The 6,548-nt window shown below is 34.0% G+C and overlaps 1 long non-coding RNA gene across 2 annotated transcripts; it reads left to right on the top strand.

Moving 5' to 3' along the window:
* The first annotated feature begins 4,053 nt into the window (after positions 1-4,053).
* Positions 4,054-6,307, top strand: LOC143631251 (uncharacterized). 2 transcript variants are annotated; one of them, XR_013153316.1, is made up of 4 exons: positions 4,054-4,088; positions 4,349-4,498; positions 5,533-5,706; positions 6,064-6,307. It is a non-coding gene; the product is annotated as an uncharacterized LOC143631251 (long non-coding RNA). The 2 variants fall into 2 exon arrangements; XR_013153315.1 differs by lacking the exon at positions 6,064-6,307 and having other exon boundaries at positions 5,533-6,014.
* Positions 6,308-6,548: the final 241 nt, after the last annotated feature.

Genomic DNA, 6,548 nt, shown 5'->3' with positions numbered 1-6,548 from the left:
TGGGCGTTCTCGGTCAAACCTTGGCATTCACAGTCAAACCTGGGAGTTCTCGGTCAAACCTGGGCGTTCTCGGTCGGACCTGGGCGTTCTCGGTCAAACCTGGGCGTTCTCGGTCAAACCTGGGCGTTCTTGGTCAAACCTGGGAGTTCTCGGTCAAATCCGGGAGTTATCGGTCAAATACGAGGTTCCTCTGCCTGGAGTTCTCGGCCATCCCATCTATTGGGTTTGGACCTGAACCCAGCCAGGTCCAGGTGCTTTACTGGACAGTTGGGTTTGGTCTAAATTAAAGTTCACAAGTTGTTAAGCCCTTGTCTAAACTAAACAAGCCCAACTTAGAAAATGTGTTAGTTAATTAAAATATCAACATAGATGATAATACGGTTAATTAACGCATGCATATTTAACAGTTAGCCGTGCACAATTAAGGAAGGGGATAACAATTAACGGTGAACGCAACAGAATCCAGGTGAGTTTATAACCCCATCATGTGTTATGTTTTTGGGTCTGTGTGCATACTCGATGTGATTGTTAATACATTTATCCTAAGTGATAAGTGTATGCCTTATGTGATTATGTGAACGGTAAGAATGATTGTTTGTCGGTACGTGAACGATCTTCGGATATTGCACGTACTATCAAGTTATAATGTTATTTATGATATATGAATGATACGTATGTATGTTAATAATGAATGTAAGTGATAGAGACGTAGAAAAGGGACTGGACCCTAATAATATCCAAGGCAGAAAAGGGACCGAGCCCTTTAATAATCTCGAGGCAGAAAAGGGACTGGACCCTAATAATATCCAAGGAAGAAAGGGACCGATCCCTTTAATAATCTCGAGGCAGAACAAGGACTAGACCCTAATAATATCCAAGGTAGAAATGGGACCGAACCTTAATAATATCCGAGGCAGAATAGAATAAAATAAAGTAGAAATTTGAATTATGAAAGTAGATACGTATGAATGTAAAGTATGTTATGTTATTAACTAGAACTCAATCAGCGTAGCTGACTTTTAGTATGAACGCAGGTGAGTAGGATGAGACATCTCGCTTGAGGGGAATACGTGGCATTGAATAAATGGCTGGCATCGGAAGACTCGTGACGTTTATCAGTTATGTTTAATGTTATGTTTATTTTAAAAGACAAGGATGTTTGTTTATGACAAATTATGTAATGTTTTATAAAAGATTTTAATATACCGCGTATGTTTTTATTAACTCTAATGAATTGGACTATGTTGATGAGTAAATCCAACGTCCAAATGTGAGGTACCGGTAATGGGGCCTTACATGTTATCTACTTGTAGACGTACGGGATAGGCATTTACCCGAAAACTGAAAGTGACTGGGGCGACTGAATTTTAAAAAAAATGTGTTTTAAAAAAAAGTTCCTTGAAAATTGTTTTTCCTTCTACGTTAAGCAGGAAATGATATTATTATCGATGTGTTAACAAGCTCTCGGAACTTTTGAAAAATATAATAATAATAAAAGAAGAGATGGTTTGCATATCTGATTTGGGATGTGTCGGTAGGCCAAACTAGCTTTGATAGCCCTCTTTAGCAAATTTCATATGTCTAATAATTTGAAAAACAGTGAAACCGAATTTCAATGCTTAGGGAGGATTACCATAATCTAAAAACTTTGAGATGGTAAGACTTAGATGCACTCAAACCAGCACACCACCATGTGTCCATCTTTTTACGAGCTTAGAAAATAGTTATATTTATTTAGGTGCAAAAAAAAAATAACAGATCTTGCAAAAGCTTGAAAAAAAAAAGAAAAAGAAAAGAAAGTACGAATAAATAATGCAAAAAAGCATCGAAAGTTAGTAAAAGAGGCCAAAGTTGCACATATTATACGGCGCTGAGAGTTTACGCGTTGCTAAGAGGATAGTGACTCTGAGGTTATCGCTATTGGGGCTCGAGGTTCTTAGTCAACAAAGTCCAATAATATTTAGGAATAGCTCGTACGGCCTCCACATGACCATTTATCCATAAAATTTCACCGAGTGCAACTACTTAGTACCATCAATGAGTCCTTGGCTTTTGGTGATTTGTCAAACCAATCTGCTTCGACTCTAGTTCTTCTAGCTCTCTTTGTCTGAGGTGGGGTAGGTGGAGCCGTAGCTTTTCAACTTAAAACGCTTAATGCAATTGGGGGCTTGATCGGTTAGTGGTTGGGTTCGAAGTGGACAAATATACCGGCAATCGCGGTTAATATATCAAGTTTTTTCTATAGTTTTGATAATGTTAAATAATCTGAGGGTTTGTTGCTTTCACTTGGTTATGATCCTGTGTAGATTTCTTTTTTATGAACGAAAAAGTCTTAAGCGTGGGGATGTTTGATGTGTTGTAAAACACACATATTTTCCACACCATTTATCATAGTTTTAGTCTCTTTTATATCTAACATTTATTGTTTCTTAACTTGTTTTTAGTATGATATATTACAAAGTTTATTATCTTTCGTAGGTTACGGGTTTTAAAAGAGAAAAGGACCATGATTTGAAAGACATAAAAGGCTTTTATGATCAAGTTTTGAAGACCAAACTTAAAGCCCGGCCCGTATCCAATCTTATGATGACTTTCATGTATTATTATATATAATAACATAAAGAATGAAAAAAAAACCCTAAGTACCTCTAATAAGAAGCTCCGATCGGCAAGATAAAGGAAAGAAAAAAAAAACATTGCAATTTTTTTGTGGTTAGTAAAACTTGGCGGCAACTATCATAAATTAAGATATTTATCTATAATACATATAGGAAACTTCTCACATTCCTATGAGACGCCTTAATATTGATTATTCATCACAGGCCGGCACTCTTCAATTTTCCGATGACCGTTCCCTTCAGTCATTCAATTCAATTTCAGTTTCACACCTTCCCTTCAATTTAATCTTCAGTTGGGTTGTATCCGTACATGAAATTAAGTCTACAGGTTATATAACCACCCGGCATCTCTCATTCAACCTCCTTCGATGGCCACCACGGGTTTTGAAGCTTCTCCTATTACTCAGTTGGAATTAGGGCAATGTCATTTGTTCAACAATTGACCTAATAAAAGGGATTTGCTTGCTCAGGTAACTGTTAATTTGATGTCACGATTTATAATCATGTTTTTTAGTTTATTATCTTTGTTCATATAAATACTAAAGTGTATAACTCTGAGGGAGGCGTCTTTTCTATCTCTAATTGATTGACAATTGTTGTTTTAGTATCAAATTAAAGTTACAAATAGGTATGTTCAAATGTTCTCATCATATCAAGTTTGATTTAGGTTAGATTCATGCTGGATTTAGTAATCATCTCTGATCGGCCATGATTACTTATAAAACATATTAGGAGGACAAAATGGTAATTGTTCATTTCCGGCGAGACACCGTTAAATTTAATTGTTCCAGTCTCATCTCACCGTTATATTAATTATCCATCATTGCCCGACACCCTTTAATCGTACAATCCTTAATTCTCCGACGACCGTTCCATTCAATCCTTCAATTCAATTTCAGTTTTACACCTTCCCTTCCATTTAATCTTCGTTTACGTTGTGTTCCCGAGTTTCATTTAAGGAGAGAAAAGAAAGGAAGGTGAATTGAAAGAGAAAAGAAAGAGAGTGGAAGGAAAATGTGTCAATTCAATTCATGTTCCCGAGTTTAATGAAAATGAAAAGAAAGGAAAGAAAAGAAAATTTAGGAGTTAATAGGTAGTTATTGTTATACACACATATTTTCCCTCCTAATCTTTCCAATTTAGAAGAATAAGTATGGACTTAAATTTTCTAGCCTTTTCTCTCCCTTCCTCTACCCAACCCTTAGAAAACCTCTAGAATATGACATTTTTTTCTTCTAATTTCCTTCCCCACCCTCAAATGAGACTCGAAACACAGTCTTACTCCTAGCGTTTGGTTGTATTAATTATAATTACCTTTTCAATTCATTTGTATATCAATGGCGGAATGTCCCTGTCCTTCAATTCAGTTGCATTTCCCATCCATTCCCTTGAACGCGCTTGTAATTTAACAACAAGAATTGATGAAATTTGGTTGCAGAATTCTTCAATTCTGTGGCCTTCAATGCGCAGGTAAGTTTTGCTCCATTTAATTCGGTGGCCTTTATCCATTTTTTATCCTAATTGCTATCAGATTGTTAGTTATTTGTTTATGAACGAATGAATTATGCTTTGATTTTTCTTTAATTTGATGATAATTATGAATGATTAGTTTAGATTCGTAGATGTTATGACTATTGATATCAGGCGAATTTGATACCATACAAAGATTTAACACATATTTTATCTTTGTTTAATTTTATATTTGTTGTTAAAAATATATAGTTAATCAGGTTATGCTCTTCCACCCGCCAATCGATCTCTGGGATGGTCACTTTCTGGCTTTTGCTTATGATGAGAGTCAGTTTCTTGAATCAGGTTATGAAGATTATGGTGTGGCAAGTAATAATAGCATTGCATACCAACGGTTCATGGCTCTAATGGTAAGTAAAAGACGTGTGGCATGTCACAGATGTTATGAAATATCATATAAAGTTATAAACTTGCTATTTGTTTTTGCTTAAATGTTTAGTTGATGATAATTTTGTTGATTTATCAAGCTTTGTTGGTCACGAGATACATCGGGATGCTGTAGAATCATCAGTGTTTTTCAGTGTAAGTTGATGTTCTTGGTTTAGTTATTGACTTCTTTTGATTAACTTAATGTAATGCATGTTGCATAAAGAATCTGTTCTTTACCCGGTCGATTTACTTCTTCCATGTTATGTGGTAGCCCGTTCATGGATAATTATATTAGGGCAAAGAAGAAGGCAGGTTAGTGAGTCACTTCAATTCTTAGTTTCATACACCTTTCATTTAATAAACAACATGAACACGAATTTTTTGTTCTTTTAATTAGACGAATGAACATGAACAATGTCTTGTTAGTTCATTTACATTTGGTGAAAGTTCGTGTATGTTTATTCATTTATGTTCAGTTCTATATTTGTTTGTTTATATCCATTCAATTATGTTCGTTTGCTTAAATATTAGTTCAAGTATATTTTTTGCTAAAATTAATTTAAAATCAATCTGATATTCATTTGAAAAACCTTTATTTGGATGTCTTTGTTTACGTTTGAACTATTGGTTGTAATGATCATTCTCGCTTGAACATGGGAATATGCATACTTTTGGTAGGTGTTTGTTTATGTCCATGAACGGTTCATTTAAAAATTTTAATAAACGAACAATCTGATGCTTAAAATTATTTCTCTTAAATATTAATCACAAACTGAACAATACGAATGTCAAAGTAGAACGTATGTTTTTGGCCTTGAGAAGATACTCTAAAATGCATATACACTGTTTATTAGAGGTTACAGGTTTTTACAACTTTACTTAAAATCAGGTTAAGTGTGGTTAAACCCGTAAACCTTAGTTTTTATTATTGCTGGCAGTCTCAACCATAAAGGATTTATTATTATTATTATTATTATTATTATTATTATTATTTTAATTGGGTTGAAATGGACAGCTACTTGATGGAGGACAGGTTAAATGGGCATGTAAAAAAGTAAGTTAAATTTAGCACATACAGAATGGGTTCTTACATTGACTTCATATGCCTCCGAGTGGATTCTAAAATTGAGTTCAGACACAAAAATAGTTTATATGGGTGAAAGACGAGATGAATCTGGAAGTGGATTTGGTCATTCTCTATTTGTCGTCTGCTAAACTGGTATAAAATATTCAATAGAATACTTGATTCAAATATTTAATAGTTATATGTTTGTAAATCTGTAACATTTGTAGTGTTAAAGTAAATCATGCTGAATTTGACATGGTATATTTCACAACCTTTTGAGTGAATTGGTATTTTCAATGCAATTGGCATTCTGTTACTTGAAATAAGAATTGTATTTTTGATGTTATGCGTGATCTTAAAAAACATACCAAAAAGGGCTATATGGGAAATAACTAAATTGTTTATGTTATAGATTGGGTGTGATTTTTGAAATTTATAGATTTGAGATGAAGTTTGACTTTGTATGTGGTCAAAATGCAGGTTGATCTACACAGAATATTAACGAGTGATAATGTTCCTCTGAGCCAAGGGGCACTATTGTCATTTTTGCAGCAATTAGCATGTGATATTTAAATTGATTTAAAATAAATGGACAAAAGATTTTCACGTTTCAACCCAATTTAAACGTAACTTTGATATATTATCATCATGGTATGTCAATTTTTGTCACAAACCTTAAACAATATGCAAATCGACTGCCAACTTTGTTATATTGGTGAAACGACAAATGTAAAAAAAAAATTGTGAACCCCCTATTTAAGAAGAGGCAGAAGCAATTTGGAGTTGGTGGAGCATTGTCGTCTAAGAAGTATGTTCATAGGTTTATGAGATGGTCACAAGTTGTTTTGAGCTTTTGAAAGTTCAACATGCTTTGAATTAGTTAATATATATATATATATATATATATATATATTAACTTGTGGCTGGAATTAGGTAGAGATCACAAGCAGCTAGCATAAGAAACA

The sequence above is a fragment of the Bidens hawaiensis genome, unplaced genomic scaffold (genome assembly GCF_021521415.1).
Source record: "Bidens hawaiensis isolate Kalapana, Puna unplaced genomic scaffold, B.hawaiensis_p1.1 tig00005977_1, whole genome shotgun sequence".
In the NCBI taxonomy this organism is placed as follows: Eukaryota; Viridiplantae; Streptophyta; class Magnoliopsida; order Asterales; family Asteraceae; genus Bidens; species Bidens hawaiensis.
The sequence above is the reverse complement of the archived record's forward strand: the minus strand, read 5'-3'. Positions and strand labels throughout refer to the sequence as shown.